Here is a 19,090-nt window from a genome sequence, read left to right on the forward strand (position 1 = left end):
TACCAGGGCCCAGCAATGTGGAATGAATTGCCCACTAAACTTAGACACAAAGACGCAGTGATCACATTCAAGAGGGCTCTCAAAATTTATTTCAACTGCAAGAACAAACTTAAAGACCTAATAATGTTTCCTACCTGAAATATTCTCAGCATGTTTTTTATTTTTTAATGTTGTTCTAATTTCATGGTGTTTGTTTTTGTAATAATATTATTATATGTTTTTTATCTTATAGGTGTTGTCTAATGTTTTAAAGTGCTTAGAGCTTCTAAAGATTAGGTGCTATACAAAGTCCTCATTATTATTGTTATTATGTTAAGGTGTTGTTCATCTGTCAGTTTGTCTGTCCATTGCCAGTTATCAATTTCATTTCTAAACATTAACTTGAGTTTTCCATTATCTACAAATACAGGACTTTTTAAGTAGCTTGTATTTGATACAAGGAAGAAACCTATTGATTTGTCGTTCCAAGGTCAACATCACTCTATCCTCACAGTAACTTGACTTGTACTCCAGTTGCCTTGACCAATCTTTGTGATTGGCTTGCATTTTGAGATCAGGAAAAACACCTGTTGATTTTGGGTTTGATACATCTAAAGTTTAGGAACCAGTGACTCAAAGAACAAGCATAGTTTCTGCACAATATCTTTAGTTCAATATCTGTTTTAGATTGCTGTAATTATAGTTATCCCAACTTCAGGGGAATCAGAAGCAAGTGGAAATCATATATTACGATGCATACAAATCACACACACAAAGAAATTTCATGGAATACAAAAGAATGCAGTTTGATAAGGATTTAAAAGATGATAAGAAAAGTTGTATGGCTTCTGCTATATCCTGGGCTTCTTTACAAGAGAAACGTCGCAAAGAACTTCAAACTAAGTTCCAGAAAATGCAAATTTAGAATTAGTGAAATGGTAAATAGTGATCATTAGATACTTTGCTTGGAAAGTTCAAAATTCACATCAGTGGTAGCGGTATGACAAAATGGTATGTGTAAATAGTGATCGTTAGATACTTCGCTTGGAAAGTGGTGTGAGGAAATGGTATGTGTAAATAGTGATCATTAGATACTTTGCTTGGAAAGTGGTGTGAGGAAATGGTATGTGTAAATAGTGATCATTAGATACTTTGCTTGGAAAGTGGTGTGAGGAAATGGTATGTGTAAATAGTGATCATTAGATACTTTGCTTGGAAAGTGGTGTGAGGAAATGGTATGTGTAAACAGTGATCGTTAGATACTTTGCTTGGAAAGTGGTGTGAGGAAATGGTATGTGTAAATAGTGATCATTAGATACTTTGCTTGGAAAGTGGTGTGAGGAAATGGTATGTGTAAATAGTGATCATTAGATACTTTGCTTGGAAAGTGGTGTGAGGAAATGGTATGTGTAAATAGTGATCATTAGATACTTCGCTTGGAAAGTGGTGTGAGGAAATGGTATGTGTAAATAGTGATCATTAGATACTTTGCTTGGAAAGTGGTGTGAGGAAATGGTATGTGTAAATAGTGATCATTAGATACTTTTTGCTTGGAAAGTGGTGTGAGGAAATGGTATGTGTAAATAGTGATCATTAGATATTTTTTACTTGGAAAGTGGTGTAAGACACTGTACATATGATAAAACTGTGATGAATTTATTCATTTGAATACATGTTTTGACAGCTTATATTTTGAAACAAGCAAAGGAAGAATTGGACAGTACCCAAGGGCTGTTCCATTAAAACATACTTGGGTCCCAGGGATGGCTCTTTTAAAAACATATATGCCAGGGTAGTTTAGTTTCAAAATTGCTTCTATCCCAAGTTGTTTATTCATTAAAATCGCTAATGTAGGTGGTTGAAATAATTGGCTCTTGAGGTCTGTCTAAAAGTGAAAGGTAAACATAATCAAAAGCGTCCACTTTAGATATTCTGTTATCAAATTTGTAATTTATTTGAACTTAAATTTAAGAAATGTGTGGCCATTTGACATTGTACATTTCATAATTTATGTTATGCATGCAATATTTATATAACTGTAAAACTTTCTCATCGGTCAGTAGTACCTGGAAGAGAGGCCTTTACCTTATTCTCATCGGTCAATAGTACCTGGAAGAGATTCCTTTTCAATAGTACTTGGAAGAGAGGCCTTTTCAGTAGTACCTGGAAGAGAGGCCTTTTCAGTAGTACTTGGAAGAGAGGCCTTTACCTTATTCTCATCGGTCAATAGTACCTGGAAGAGAGGCCTTTTCAATAGTACCTGGAAGAGAGGCCTTTACCTTATTCTCATCAGTCAATAGTACCTGGAAGAGAGGCCTTTTCAATAGTACTTGGAAGAGAGGCCTTTACCTTATTCTCATTGGTCAATAGTACCTGGAAGAGAGGCCTTTTCAATAGTACCTGGAAGAGAGGCCTTTTCAATAGTACCTGGAAGAGAAGCCTTTACCTTATTCTCATCGGCCAATAGTACCTGGAAGAGAGGCCTTTTCCTTATTCTCATCAGTCAATAGTACCTGGAAGAGAGGCCTTGACCTTATTCTCATAGGTCAGTAGTACCTGGAAGAGAGGCCTTTACCTTATTCTGATTGAATGAAAGATGTAATCAATGTCTTCCAGTTCTGGAAGGATTTGCTTCATGGAAAGATGATCCTCTTTATGTCCAACAACTTTGATGGTGGTGAACTAAATATTCAGATATGGGAGAAGCAAGCCATGAGGCTTTTGTGTTATTGTCTGGGACTTTCTGAACTGATGCTCCCTGTAGCATATCACTGTCAAGAAAAGACAAATCCTTGGCAGGCGCTTGTCCTTGCCGATTCATTATTGAGAGGAGGCCTGTCAAGAAAAGAAATCCTTGGCAGGTGCTTGTCCTTGCCAACTCATTATTGAGAGGAGGCCTGTCAAGAAAAGACAAATCCTTGGCAGGTGCTAGTCCTTGCTGACTCATTATTGAGAGGAGGCCTGATTCTTCGCACCAAATGGTCCTTACACCCTTCAGTGTTTCACTGGATTTGCACCCACTAGTGTCCTCTAATAATAGGTCACTCTGCAACCAGGTGGAACTAAAAGCTGCTCAACTTTGTTTCACCAGTTTTGGATGCAGAGCCTTGAGAGTTTATACTGTCAGTCAGATGGGAATGGATATGGGATGTGCCTTCCCTTTAGTCGTTCTGATTTCAAGAGCAATTCCGAAGATAATTGATCAGATCTGCAAAGAGGTTCTGATTACCCTTCTCTGATGGAAGAAATCATGGGTCAACACTCTACTCATTGGTCAACACTCTGCTCATGGGTCAACACTCTTCTTATGGGTCAACACTCTACTCATGGGTCAACACTCTTCTTATGGGTCAACACTCTACTCATGGGTCAACACTCTTGTCAGAGCTAACCAAGCTCAATAACCAGGGTGCCATTGATCTAAAATGAGGAAACTGGAAATGAAATATCCTACCCATGAGAGCATGTCCGATCCTAAGGATTCCTCTTGTTTGTTGACCCGATTTTTGTTATTCTGATAAGAGGGCAGTAGAACTATTTGATTTTTCAAAGTACATTGTGGGGAGAGGCTGTTGTATCATTTGAAGGGAAATAACAGTATTGTGCCAGCCCTATGCACAGATAAGTTGCAACCCCTGGATTTATATGTCTGCACATTCTGCAAGATGTACTCAACTCATATTTTTAAAAGTGGTGTTCATTTCAAGTAATTGCTCACTTAAATGAAATGTGGAAATGTGCTCTAGCAGCAGAGGGGGCGAATCCGACATTTTGTCCAATCGTTATTTTGCTTAATTATTACTTTCTGCACTCAACGATCTAGTGTCGTCAGCGCCTGGTAAAAAAAAAACGACGACGTCGTTGGGGGATCGTCGCGTCGTCATTTGGTTTAATTAACACCTTCTGCGCGTCGATCCCCAGCGTCGTCAGCGTCCGGTAAGCACATCGACGACCGCGTCGATGTCATCGCCCCCTCTGCTGCTAAGTGGTTATTTACAATGATCTTACAAACAGAGTGATCACTAACTCCTCCTCTTGCAGATCAATTAGGTTATTTGACTGATCGGTAATTCTAAAATTAATTCTCGTTAAAAACCGATCATGGCATCGCATATAGACCGGATTAATCGGACTCTCAACGATTAAAAATCCCGGAGGGGCTGTTGGTGAAAATGAATAAAGGATATATCCCTGTTGAGCCTGATTTGATTGCTTGGTATCCACCTGGTAACTTCCTTCGATAGCATCACACACTAGATTAATCGCTATCACCGATGCGATATTTACGTTGTACGGGGCAATATGCCTACCATCATCTCCGTTATCGTGTCTGAGGATATAAGTTGATGGGGGGGCATCCGCGGGTGGATTCTTAGGCCATCCTAGTATGGTTCTTATTGAACTGTTATAAATATCAACCATATACCCCGGTGTGCTTATTTCAATCGTCGACGATAACGTCGGTTCATGAACCGTAATAGCGATTTTTGATTCCTTTCCTGTGATCGATTTTATTCTGCGTTGAAATTCTTTATTGATTTGCTCTATTTGGTATGACCCAGTTGGTATTGTAACCTCCTCCCAGTCTGGGGTTCCATCGGGTTTATTTTTCCGTGCAAAAACCAGCGAGTTATTAGGTTGTTGTCCGTTAAATGCGTCCGCTCGGATATTAGGCCAACTGTGATATACTCGCAATTTTGCCAGCGCTATTTCCTTTACTGGAACCGGTGATGGAAAGTTTACACTGAATTCGGGTTTCGTTGATGTTATCGATATCATATTTGTTTGTACCGGAGTGGTATTCTCCACGATCCGCTGAAGTAATTGAGACCCTTCGGGGTTCAGCGACATTATTATTATTCGTTGTTTTTAGTGTCTAATTTTAACAACCAGGTGGTTTCGGCTTCCAGTTGAAAATCCTCGATTTTTGACATCGCGGAGCTATATAACTGGACCATCGTGGAGAATTCAACATCGGATACGAACAAATTATCAATCGATAACGAGATCAACCCGGATAATTTCGAGTATGCGTCGGATACTATTTGATGTTTTACTGTATACTCGTTGAGTTTTTTCTGAAAACACGATGATATCTTCCTAGTGATTGCGTTGGCAACTCCAGCAACTGTTGTCATTGCGGAGACAGCGATTGGAACAGCGATCGGGGCTATCGTGGTCACCGTGGATAAAATAACACCGGCGCCAGCTACTATACCCGATACCGAGTACACGACCGCGTCGATGGCGGTTATTTTTCTGCGGTATTTTTTTATTTTTGCACGGTATTGTTCGGAAAGCGTTTTCAAGTTCGCGGAAAATTCTTTTGCGGTATCGAATCGATATTGATGTGACGTCGGTGATACCTCTGATTCAATTTCCTTGGTGGTCATTTTTATTTTAAAAGAGCTAGTGTTTTTAATTACTTAGATTCGCTGCAAATTCCACATACCATGTAATGTTTGCCCGGGCTAGATTTCTATCAACGGCATAAATTGTAAACTGTTCAGTTGCGTTCCTGTCTATAATTGTTGATATTGTATTGTTAAACCCGGATGAACTCGACGATAATATATTAAACTGCATCATTGAAACCAGTGTCAATCGATAAATACCCTTAACAGTTGCGGTAATATTTACTGTATTCTGTGTAGGAGTCCAATCGAATGATCCATGCCGAATTGTGTATACTGTGTTGATGATGTTCTCATGAGGGATTTTTATTTTTTCGAATTGCTCTGCTACTCTCGGTAGTCCGTCTTTAATCGCTTCAACATCAGTTTTAATCGTTCCTATTTCCTGTATATGCGTGTCCACATCTTTTTTGTTCGCTGCAACCCTAGTAATGAGTGTATTTATTTCCTGTATATGCGTGTCCACATCTTTTTTGTTCGCTGCAACCCTAGTAATGAGTGTATTTATTTCCTGTATATGCGTGTCTATACTTTTTTTGTTCGCTATAACATTAATTTTGAGTACTTCTATTTCCCCTTCATGCACGTCTATACTTTTTTTGCTCGCTATAGCATTAGTGTTAATTGTTTCTATTCTCTGTCCATGCGCGTCTACATTATTTATGATCGTTACAACATTAGTTTTGATTGTTTCTATTTCCCGTGTATTCTCGGTCATACTTTTTTTGTTCGCTGCAACATCAAGTTTGATTGTTCCTATTTCATATGTATGCACGTCTATGCTTTTTTTGTTCGCTGCAACATCAGTTTTGATTATTCCTATTCCCCGCCAATACGCGTCTACATTTTTTTTGTTCGCTTCAACATCAGTTTTGATTGTTCCTATTTCCTGTGTATGCGCGTCCACACTCTTTTTGTTTGCTTCAATATCAGTTTTGATTGTTCCTATTTCCTGTGTATGTGCGTCCATATTATTTATGATCGTTGTAACATCAGTTTTGATTGTTTCTATTTTCCGTCCATGCGAGTCTACATTATTTATGATCGTTGCAACATTAGCGCCGATTGTTTCTATTTCCCGTTCATGCGAGTCTACACTCTTTTTGTTCGTTGCAACATTAGTTTTGATTGTTTCTATTTCCTGTCCATACGCAGTGATATCATTTATAGTTATTGTAATCTCATCCGGCTTGGTATTTTTTTTACCAAAGAATTTATCAAAGTTGTCATCGATCCTGTTAACATTTTTTCGTAACGAGGTAAATTGGCCCGGCAGCGTCATAAGATCCGAAATAGCATTTGTTATTATTATAAAATTCGGTTCGGTTGCCGTCGGGGGCCCCCGAAAAAAACTATCGACAATGTGTCGCACATCGTCGAAATGCGTTAGCGTCAACACGATCCGTTCTTCATACGATTTAATTTCACTACGTAAACCTTTTAACGAATTTGACATGGTTATATAATTGTCGCCAAGTGTACTTATTTTTCCATTTATCGTCAAGATGGATTCACCCGGTTTGAGTCGTCCGTCGGCGGTATACAACGCGATAGTGCCCTCGGTGGCATCACGCTGTCGTATTAAAACATCATTCAGTGACACATTACCGGATTTCAATTTACCCTGGCGGTCTTGAAATACAACTATTTCGTCCGGGTCAACACTGGTTAAATTCAACGTATCAGCGATTTCATCCTCAATTAGTTTTTTTATGTCGGCGGCGGCCGTTTCCGTGGATTCTTTCAGCGCCGAAACCGGTCGTCCCCAAATATCAATCATCGTTATTGTAAATGTTATTCTCTAAAATCCGTTGAGCTTCTACGACCCCACTAGTGTATTCGTTTACAACCACATGAGGTGGTTTCCGCGATGATGAAATCGCCGCGAGTACGTTCAATACCTCACGGCCACATATCGGTGGGTCACTTAATCGCTGTGTTGGCAGCGTGGAATAAAAAACCCGGGCTGAACACGCCGGGGCTGAACACGCCCGGACATACCGCATGAATTCGTTTGGTGGGGCTAACCCGTATGAATCAAAATAGACGATTGCACGCGGATCAATCGCGTATGCAACCCAATGAGTTCCCGCTCCGGAGGACCCATCGAGGTTAATTATGCCGGTTTCAATATTTCTTGGTGCCGCCGGTAATTGATCCCTCATAAAAACACCTCTGAAGTTTTTTATCGCTAGCGCGTTTGCGGCGTCTATTAAATCAAAATTAGACATGGGAGTCATTAAACGGTTCCCGGTAGTCTTAGACCCTTTCCCGAGTACCATGAATACGGGGTTCCCGGTAGTCTTAGACCCTTTCCGGCCACGGGTCGTTTTTTTTTGTAGCCTTTCCCGGTTGCCTTCTTCAATGCCATTCCCGCCGCGGTACCAACGGCTCCTAACGCCGCCGCCTTAGCCACTGCTGGTGCGGCCGCGGCAATCAATGCCGGAATCGCAGCTAACAGCGGAAATATCCCACCGGTCTTTTCCATGTTTTTAATTGCTGCGGCTGAAAAATCTATTTGAACACCCTTTTTATTCTTCATCGCATCATTGAAATGTTTTATTTGACGCGCCGTCAACGATATCTTATGATTACCACCCGCCATCTGTGACGGCTTCAGCGTTATTGTGGTCCCGCATTGTTTAGCCGACTTTGATCGTAATTTCTTGACTTGACCATCAGTCAACTCTACACTGACGACACTATACGACATTTTATTGTAAACGCGTTTGTGTTTTCAATTACATGTTTTCCACTGGCGCATCAACGATTCTCATTCGTCCACCAACACCTTCTAGCAGCATTGATTTATCGCTGAGAATGACAGCAACCGCTCTATAATTAACACCACCCGGGGCTATACGAGCTCGGAAGTGTATATCAACGACGGATTGTCTCGTTAAATCAAGATGTTCCAGCGAAAAATAATAAATCGGATACAGGTTTTTAAAATCAAGTTGTGATATTTGCAAACCAGTGTCGACGTTTTGATCACGACCCATATACGACAGCAATCGATGATACACACGTGCGATATGGTTGTCGCCGTAATTAAGCTGTATGTCCTCGGATGGTTCCTGTTGTCCGTTTATTCTCAGCGAAACATCCCTGACTCCTAATTGATCAAATATCATATGGCTGCGTTCTTGACTGCCCAATCGTTCCCTATTCTGTAGCGCTATGAATATATGACGCGGGGCTGAAACACCTTGTTTTGATGCCAGGTGCCATGTAAACGTATCGGCGACGTTATCCTCTTTAGCATCAGTTGTTACCGCTAGCCAACTCAACAACGATTTTCCCCCCTGTTCCATAAATGCTAACAATCGTGCTTCCGTGGTAACTGATGGAGTCAGCACCGGCATCCACAATGCCATTTTAGTTAAAATGACTTTACCGGCAGCGACGCCAGCAGCACGCCATATTGCATTGTTATCATCGCCCCTTCGCGTCAGGGCAATTGTATGCTTAGCCCCATAGATAACTTTTCTGACATTTCTGCAGAATCCAAATATATGATGGAGTGGAATCGCGCATGAAAACTTTCGGCGTTGTCCTTGCAACATTCCTACTCGTGCTGCGAATCCTAGATTGTAATTATCGTTAAGACTTTTTATAACAGTGAAATTAGCGCCTGGTTTTGCTCTGCGATCTGGATTGGTTGCTTCATCCTGGTCAATTGTGGCATTTTCTTTTATTAGCACGTTAACGTACTGAAAATGGTCAGCGTTATCGGTGGTGTCCTTTGCGAATATTATAGATGGGCCCGCCGATCTTGTATAATCATCCGAGTATCTCGCCAACCCAATTATCGTCGTTGCAACATCAACCTCGCGTTCTATTGACTCAATTTCTCGCCCGTCAATAAGATATCTGGCGCTCTCAAATAACGCCATGATACCGTTGTTGACGAAGCCAACTCGAACACGATGGTCATCTGCGTATGGTGCATTATCGGCGGCATTTGTCACGAGTTCTCCCTCAATTTCGATAAACGCTTCACACGGCAAAAAATATTTACTGGTATCTTGGACCTGAAGTTCAATTCGCGATCGTAGGTCAGGTTGCGCTGCATAATAAGAATAATATTGATAATCACGGACAGAATCATCCCTGCGTACTGGGGCGTCCATATCAAACGCGGGATCAGCGGTACGCGCAAACATTCTATTATTTATCATGTTGATGTTTTCAATTGCGATTTTTTCGTCGTAAATTCTTTGAATTTAAACCACTTCCCGCTATCGCGTTCATGAGCGCGTTGGTTGCCGCATCGGCGGATGGCAAAGTCGCCAACGACGGAGTCGTCGCCAACGACTCTAGTTTTTCTTCCACGGCGTTATTTATTACTTTACTGACATTTGCAGGCATCACTGTCGTTGATGGCATTACCGGTGGTTTCTGTTTTTTTCTCCTGGATTTCACCAACGACATTAGTTTGTCTCGCGCGGCAGAAAACGCCCTTCCGGCAACATCTCCAATAGCACTAATTCCCTTATCACGAATAACATCAATAGCCTTCATTCCTAATTGTTTGGCTAACGGCGCTACTTTTGGAGCCATTCTTGTAAATAACCCCGCAATGGTGCTACCGAGACCATCTCCATAGTACGCGCGGTAAACAGGCAATCGCGAGTTTACCACGTAGACGAGTACTGGTTTATCATGGTTGTAGTGTATGATCATCCTTATTAAAAACACCAGTTTTCCAATTAATCATCCACGAGTTCGTCTATGAGTGTTCGATATGCATTAATGTCCATAATACCGCCTGCAAATAACCGCTTGCAAATATCAGCGGCCTCATTGATTATTTCCGTAGAGTTATTTCCGGCTCGTTTTCCTCCGATTAGTACTTCCAGCCGTGATATATCACTGAGAACACTATTAGGACAGGTAACGCCGTAGGATTCTTTACCAACAGAGTATCCTTTTCCTTTTTTTGGTGTTATACTCTTAACTTCCTTGTGGAATGCGTCGTAATCGGATTTACTACGATGTGGTAATGCATCTTTATGTTTACTTGCTAAATACACTATTCTTGCCCAGTCCTTTAACGACTTTATATTTTTCTCGTAACCGCTATTGATATGCTTCTTATCTCGTATGTTCTTAGCAGAATTGTTGGCAGCAAAATTAATTAATTCTTCCCTGTTGCTGAAGCCTCTAATTTGATCTATTGTGCTCTTCTTGAGTACAATACGGGGTATATTCCCCTCTTTTTCTTCCGGTATTTCTTCTTCTGGTGTTTCTTCGGGTATTTCTTCTTCTGGTTCTTTCGCAGTAGCACCTAGTTCTTCTTCGTCGGCCATTGTAACATAAGGTTCTTGTGGTTCGGTTATAGCGAGTGGTGGTGGCATCCGTGTTGTAGCAGCCGCTATTTTTGCAGGGAGTGTTTCTAAAGACCTTTTTGTTTGTTTTGTATCTGCCGCTATCTTTTCAAGCGCACCAAGAACGGGCACAGTTGCCGCCGTAACATCCTTAGTCGCTTTAGTTACCGGGGCAAAGAGTTGTTCGCTTCCAACAGTAAAATCGGTTTGCATTTGTTGTCGCGTTTGAAGTTTCTCTCTCACTCTGTCTCGTAACGGTATGAACTTTTTAAGCGCTGCTAGCCGCTCTCTGGCTAGCCGAGTAGTAAGTGATTCACCTACCATTATTGTAAATTGATCCGCAATTTTCTAATTTTCCGCCGAGTGTACCATCGGGGGCTCCACGGAGTTTTCGTCTATAATCCTTCTAATGTTTTTGATCTTACTAGAAATCTCCCGGCGTCGTTCATAAACACGTCCGAGTTTTTTTCGTATTATTTCAACGGCAGTGAATAGTCCAATGAATGCATTTGCGTCATTGTGGTACAGGTTCTCATTAATCGTATGTTGTAATCGTTTTATAAAAAAATACTCGCGGGCCAGGGTAAAACGCCCCCGTTTCGACTGTTCGTTAATAATCTCATAATCGGATAATATTTTTTCACTGTCGAGACCATCAGATAATTCAATTCCTTGATTTTTTAATTTTGAAATCTCAGTTAATATATTATTGATGTCTTCGATATTCATTATTCTTATAAAACATCTTATTTCTAATATCAAAAATTTTAATAAAATTATTGGGGCCATTTTTGACCCCGTTTTTTGTATGGACAGTACAATGCCGTAGATCTCCACTCGAGTGTTGTGGCAGATTGCAGGCATACATGGACGGTACAATGCCGTAGATCTCCACTCGAGTGTTGTGGCAGATTACAGGCATATACATATACTTAATTAAGGACATTCACATCTTGGAACCCCAAAGCATACATCTCCGGGAGGGAGGCCTAGGGTGACAAACGTCATCGTAGACCGCCCAGAAGATATGCTTGGGGGACATCACTACATGTACTTAATTAAGGATGAATATATTTACAATGAAATGATTGATGGATGATGGGACGGCACAAGACAGCACAAACATAAAACGGCGGGGCGGAACTCTACGGCCAATTCAACCAACCAAAAGCAACCCAATTAAATTAACCCGGTTGCATGATTGTGAACAAAAGACAACCACACGCCCGGGTCAAGAGCGTGGGTTAGTTTTGATTAGTTGAATTGGCTTTCGAAAGCCCCAGGCTTATAACGAGTCATCTTATATATAAAGTGACTAATACAGCGGCGTCAGTCACAAGGTGTGTGTTAATTTGAATTCCCTTGAATCGTTAAACCCTTAAATACTTATTAATGGTGTTTCACGGCATTTAAATGAAACCAAATACTCAAATAAAACATTAAAAAAAAGAATACAGCTGTTAGATAATAGCGTGTATTTCATTAGTTTTCATCGTAAAATGATTAATTAATCGCAACATTAATTGGACTTCAAGGGACATAACTCTTGTCATGAGACGCTATCACAAAACGAGTTATCTCCCTTTGATGTTATATATAAAAATCGAATTCTGTGACCCGTCTTTTTTGAGATCGCTGTTTTAGTTATATTCTCCGCAACATCTAGAACTGATTTACTACAAATATCGAAGTATTTACCAGCCGCATTCATAGAGCGAAATATTTTTTCCTCGTGCGTTATTGTATCAAATGACTTTACGGGTTTTGCCTTTCTCATCCCTCCTGTTTTTCCAAATTTGGAATTTTGACTCGGTGTAACAGCTCTTAGATTACACAGTCTGTTATTTTGAGGACATCCATCAATGTGATCAATAACGAGACCGTCGTTGATCAGTCCGTTAAACGCTTCATACACCATCCTGTGAATAAGACAGATTTTTTTCCCAGCATTAAATCGCAAGTATCCGTGATTATTTACGGTACCAACCGGCTTCTTCAGTCTGCGGTTTCTAACAATACCGTCGCGAGATGCCTCGTAATTAACAAACACAGGGTGAGGTCTGAACTCTTGGTCCATTTGTATAATAATACTACTTGTCTAATTTATTATTTGGTTTAATTATAAACCTTGCAATGTAGTCCTGAGGAGTTTTGATGACGAAGTCTGCGGTGGGGTCAATGACGGTGTTTTTAATTCGCTTGTCATAATAGCGTTTTAGTTCCCTGTATCGCTTTCCGCCACAATTGATACACAACTGCGATTTTCCTCTTACACCGACGTGGCAAACCAAGCACGGTAGGGGGCCAAGAGAGCCATTACGAACGCTTTGTAAATGATATCCGCAGAATTCACCTCTACATGATTTATTGCACGGGGTTGTCGACCCAATCATCAACCATTTGCATTTATTCATTATACTATATTCTTTCATTTAAATACTTGTTTTAATTATATGGATGAGTTCGAGAGATTAGCAGTAATTAAGCCCCGGAAAAATATTAAGTTCAATCTCGATAGAGTCCTCAAGGACACACCAAAAGCGTTAATAAACGATAAAACCCTGTTGAATAAAATACGCGATTGGATCAATGAATTCAAACGTGATGGTGCATCTCATAGTTGGTCAACATTTCGAATTGATGGCGTTGTTGATGCTACCATGAACGACAACCGCGCAGCAATGATAATATCACAACTTGACGGTAAAAGATATTTCTTCAGAGTAAAATTCATTGTCCGGGTGAAATCAGGCGATTGGATCATACGTGATAAATTTGAACCAGTTCTCAGCGACAAGAAAACAGTCACTGTCAGCCGCGACTCCAAGCCGGGGTTGTTAACCGGAATTGACAGACCATACTATGAACGAGCGTATCCTGAAACATCAGTTGTTTATGGAATATACCCGTTAAATAAGAAACCTGATATCGGAAAACTGAAACCGATGAAACAGTCAACGGGGATAAATTGTGTAGCAGAACGAATAATAGAGCATTTTACAAATGCATGTCGAGGAAACAAATTGACTGATTTACGACGTAGCAAAATCAACCAGTGGGAACTAACCGTAAAAGAGCGTGGAGCGACCATCAGCGACATAGCGAGATTAGAAACGTCGTTGAGATTTCCAATAACCGTTACAACGATAACCGGTGAAGTATTATACGAATCAAAGTACAAATCAAATGGGGCCCCAATCAAAATTATTGATCATAACGAACACGCATGGACGCCCGCGATCACAATATTTCCACGGGATAGAACAGTAAAGTATATCCCGGGGGAATTTTTAGGAGAGGACGGTTTTCTCGCGGAGAGGAAACTATTTGATGCTATTGCTTGCTTGTGTAAAAATGACCCTGTATCAGTGTGGTTACTTCGCAGCGCTGAAAACGACATGGATACCTTTGATCAGTTTGTAAGACCAAACGGCGAATTATATCGCACTGAAGCATTTCACAATAGGATGAAAGAAACCGCCATGGAATTTGAAGAGCATGATGAACAACTGCTAACAAATTGTTTTACGATTCCATCGGTTGTAGCTCATGTTGCAGCAAGGAAAAATGCGTGGAGACCAACGCGCAAGGAATTTCTGCCGGATGTACAATCCAGTTGTTTGGAATACTATCACGGTGGACTATGGAACACTGAATACAACCGCGACGCTATGATTTCGGTTGATATGGTTGCCTGTTATCCAGCGAGTTTTCTCGGGTATGGATCCGCCGCTGAGTATTTCAAACGATTTGGACACCCCAGACATGAAATGACTCGTGTTGCTATTAATGGACCACTGCCTGATTTTGATTTAACCGGATTCGCTCGCATAGTATCATTTGAGTTCGCGGCAGGACTTCATCGCTGTTGCTATATTTGGATCGGTAGACACATAGCTGAAAAGAAGTGGTTGCCAATAGCGCTGCTACGGTATATGATTGATTGTAGCATGTTAGTTTCGTTGATTGTCAGTGACGCAATTATATCATACCGGGCGCAGACTGAAGTCTGGTTACCAGAACCGGAGCGTCTAGATAGCATAATTGACGAGTCCAGAAAAAACATTGATGCCGACGAGGAATATATCATCGAATGGTCCAGGAGGATATTTAACCAACGAAACAGAGAGGCAAAAGATCTCGGTAGAAGAATAATTGGTAAGTTTACACAAGGTGGAAAAAACCACGACTACAAACGATATTGCTCACGGCTGATTATAGATGACGCAGAATATGATTTCGTAATCAAGGACGCAGTGGCAAAAAATAGATACGTGAACTGCAAAACAGCTTTCTTGTCCAATGGAACGAGGTTGGGTACAGTTGTTACCTACAGCGATGGAGACAGCCCGGCGTATCCACATTTGAGGGCGTCTATGCTGGGTTATGCCGCTATCAATTTATTCTCGATGATAAATAGATTTCCCGATACCGCGGTTAGAGTAGCCGTTGATTCGTTTTATGTTGACGTAGCGTATAAGGGAAACGTAGCCGAGTTTACTAGTCCGGACGAGAGTTGGGGTACATGGAGAATTAAAAATGAAATACGACGCGATTATTCCCCGTCAGCAGATGTCACCGTTGAGAACAACTACTTACGCGGTGATAAATTGTCAGAATGGTCTAATGCACCATCGTGTTCTGATCCAATTTGTAGACACAAGACGGTTTATTTAAGCGGCTGTGGCGGGTCAGGAAAGACGACTCGGGCAATTGAATTATTTCGAACGCGGGCAAGTATAATCGTGCTTACACCGACCCATAGACTAGCGCGAGAGATAAAACAACGAAATGTTGACGCCGTTACTTATCACAGCTTTTTTCGATACAGCGGCGGTGAGTGGACTCCTGATCGAATGGGTGAAAAATTTATTCCCGACATTATCATCTGGGATGAGATATGTACTGTTTCGTTAGATACTTTACAAATGTTTCTTGAGTGGTTGCTGCGCGCGAATACAGCGGTAATCATGTGTGGGGACCATGGCCAACCACCACCATTTGTCGGCGAGGGTCCACATGAGTGGTTGAGCGGGTTCGTAGACTATTATGAAGAAACCGATACTGATTACCGAGCACTTGATGAACAACTGCGCGAGGTTAAAAAACTAATCAGATTACAGCCGGATAGAGTTCAGTGTGAAATAATCCGCGAGGTGATTCCGGAAACGCCGTTGAATGAATTCTGGGAAACATGGAGACCAAACGATTTGATTGTAGCGAGTAGAAAGATAGTCAGAGACACACTTCAGCGGAAGTTGTTTACGTTGCATAAGGAAAAGTTTCCAACGCGTCCAGTGCCGTTATGTTATAGACCCGCGGACACACGGCGGCAGAACATTGAAGTTGAAATTCCAGCCCCGACAGCGTCGGGGACAAAAAAAACAAATTCTCGTGCTGAATGATATTGTGCTCGTTGATATCAGCGTCGTCGAGGACGCGCTACGTGCTGATAAATCCCCGTGGACGCTAGGATACGCAACAACAATACATTCCTCGCAGGGACTAACCATCACGGACACAATTGTTTGGATAGTTGATAATCGCATCGAATGGTCGAATCTAGTCTATCTTGCAGTGTCCAGAGTACGAAGGATAAATCAGCTTCGAAGAATTGTTATTGACGGAGCCGGTGACGGAGTCACTGACGAAGCCGGCGACAAAGTCACCATCGATGCAAGCGTCATTGATAGAAAACTCTCGGGTTACCGCCAACAGGATAAAAAAAAACAGCGGCGTTTTGATATTGATGCCGAATTAATAATCTCGCTACGACAACAACAGAATAATCACTGCGCGAGTTGCAATTGTATAATGAGTTGGCGTTATTCGGATAAAGACACTCGCCAATTTACCGTGGATAGGATCGATAACAGTCTCGGTCATGTCAAAAACAATGTGAAGTTGACCTGTCTTGAGTGCAATAGACGCAACGGCGCTAGTTAAGACCACGTGGGGGCAATTGAGTATCGTTAGGTATCACTTGTAGTTGCTCGCGTGTAAATCCGCGCTGAGGAGCAGTTGAATCCAGTCTGTAGATCGGTGGTCTACCAGTTGATCGTGTTATCGTTGATATGTTATGTGTGGTAACACTCCAAATAGGATCAGTAGCTCTTTTTTTACCGCCTTCAAGCTCTCCTGGTTCATACAGATATCTGACAGTGACATCGCCGAGAATCGGCTTGGAAACGCTATTTATTTTTGATTTTCCGGGTATATACTCGTATTTAATCGCGTCGCTGGGCTTCATGTTGATTGCTCGGGTAATCTCGTTATTTAACGCTGCAATTACACCTGGCAACCTTTTAACCCATTCACGAGATCGTTTTTCCTGAATGAATTCCTTCGCGTATTGATATCCAAATAACCGTTCAGCGAGAGTCCGATTGAATCGTTCAACAATTGCCTGATCACGATGTAGCGCAGTATGACCTCGTCGTACCGCGACGCTATGATGTTTCAGCGTTGATAAAACAGCGCCGCGAAATTCACTACCGGGATCAACTTGTAATAGATTTGGCCAGCGCAGAGGGCCTCTTCGATAAATTCTTTCAAACGCAGCGGCTACTTCAGTTGCTGACTTTGTTTTTAACGGCTCCGCTTGTTTGTATCGACTCGCAACATCAACTACGGTTAGCGCGTATTTGTAACCGTTGTCATGCGGCAGAAATAGTATATCAGCCTGATGAACTTCATTAGGTACGCTGACATCAAAGCGCGAAAAGTTGATTTGTTTAGGCGGTGGTAGATAAATTTGCCATATAGCCTGTTTGGATAACCAATTAGCCGCAGTGGCCTTTGTTACCTTTGCAGCGCTTGCAAGCTTACCAATTGCGGCCTTCCCCTTCCAGTATCCTCTCGGAGAATAATAGATGGATTCCATGTTGTTATTATAAACGCTATCGTTTTCAATTACCAGCGCCAGAAGCTCCGCTTCCAATCATTAATTTACCTTTCATAGCCGATTTTACCAACCATGAGGCCAATTTTTCTTTGACGGATTTATCAGGAATAGCATTTAATGCGTGAATTAATTTTACATCCGCGATATGACGCTGTTGAAGATCGCTACTTTTGTAAGCAACATCATGAGCATGACACGCCTTATCGATAGCGTTTATTGGATACTCACCGGGTTTGGGCTGATTTTGATCATCGAGTCTGATATCTAATCGTGTTCCGGGGCCACAGTAGCTATATCCTGGGAGGTGTTTTTCTCCTGGATACTTTGCCCACGGGGTTCCGGGGAGTTTTGCCAATTTGGCTGCAATATCACCTCCTCGCTTTTTTTTAAAACATCTCCGGGTCTAATAGAAATAAATCTAAATTTCTTTGTACCGCATTGTACGCACTTACCAGTAAGCGCCGATCTGTTATTTCTTGTTGTAACGGTTGTCATATCATTTGTGCCAGTACGCACTCTGCACTTCACACAATATAGATCCATAATTTATGTATAGAGATATGAATATAATTGATTTTTCGGCGACTAAAACAAGAGAACCAGTTAAGCATGTTGCAGCGTTACCAAACTCGATCCGGATGATTATCATCGGACCATCTGGATCCGGCAAGACGCAATTGTTACTCAATTTAATAATGAGATGGATGAAGTGGGATAAGTTGTATTTGGTTGCTCCTAGCGTAGATGATCAACGATGCTACGAGGTGTTGAAAGATTTCAACGAGAATGCATCAGCGATCGCTAAAAAAAATGTTATTGAGTTTATTACGGATATCAATGATGCACCGGGTATTGATGATATTGATGGCGACGTTAACAATCTAGTCGTGTACGATGATGTTATGTTAGACAATCAAAAAAACCCAGCTAGAATATTTTCCAGAGGCAGGCATAAAAACACTGACGTGATATATGTCACTCAACGATACACTCAGATTCCAAAAGTAATTAGAGACAACTGTAATATTCTTGCTGTGTTCAACGGCGTTGATACACACACGCTACGAAATATTTGGCAGACATGGTGCGGCGGTGACATGGACTTTAATGTTTTTCGAAACTTTTTTAGTCATGCTCAGTCGACCCCACATGGATTCGTAACGATAAATTTACATGATCCTCGGACACGATATCGTATCGGACTTGACCAAATATTCGGTTAGTTGTAAATAATTTTCATTGTAAATAACCACTTAGCAGCAGAGGGGGCGATGACATCGACGCGGTCGTCGATGTGCTTACCGGACGCTGACGACGCTGGGGATCGACGCGCAGAAGGTGTTAATTAAACCAAATGACGACGCGACGATCCCCCAACGACGTCGTCGTTTTTTTTTTACCAGGCGCTGACGACACTAGATCGTTGAGTGCAGAAAGTAATAATTAAGCAAAATAACGATTGG

The 19,090-nt window shown here is 41.5% G+C and overlaps 1 pseudogene across 1 annotated transcript in view; it reads left to right on the forward strand.

The window, feature by feature from the left end:
* The window catches only part of LOC149800501 (DNA-directed RNA polymerase II subunit RPB1-like), a 271,243-nt pseudogene that overhangs the window by 228,975 nt on the left and 23,178 nt on the right, over positions 1–19,090 (forward strand). The gene's annotated exons all lie outside the window — the stretch shown is intronic.

This window comes from Sinohyriopsis cumingii, chromosome 5 (assembly GCF_028554795.1).
Source record: "Sinohyriopsis cumingii isolate HCF-2022 chromosome 5, ASM2855479v2, whole genome shotgun sequence".
NCBI classification, from domain to species: Eukaryota; Metazoa; Mollusca; class Bivalvia; order Unionida; family Unionidae; genus Sinohyriopsis; species Sinohyriopsis cumingii.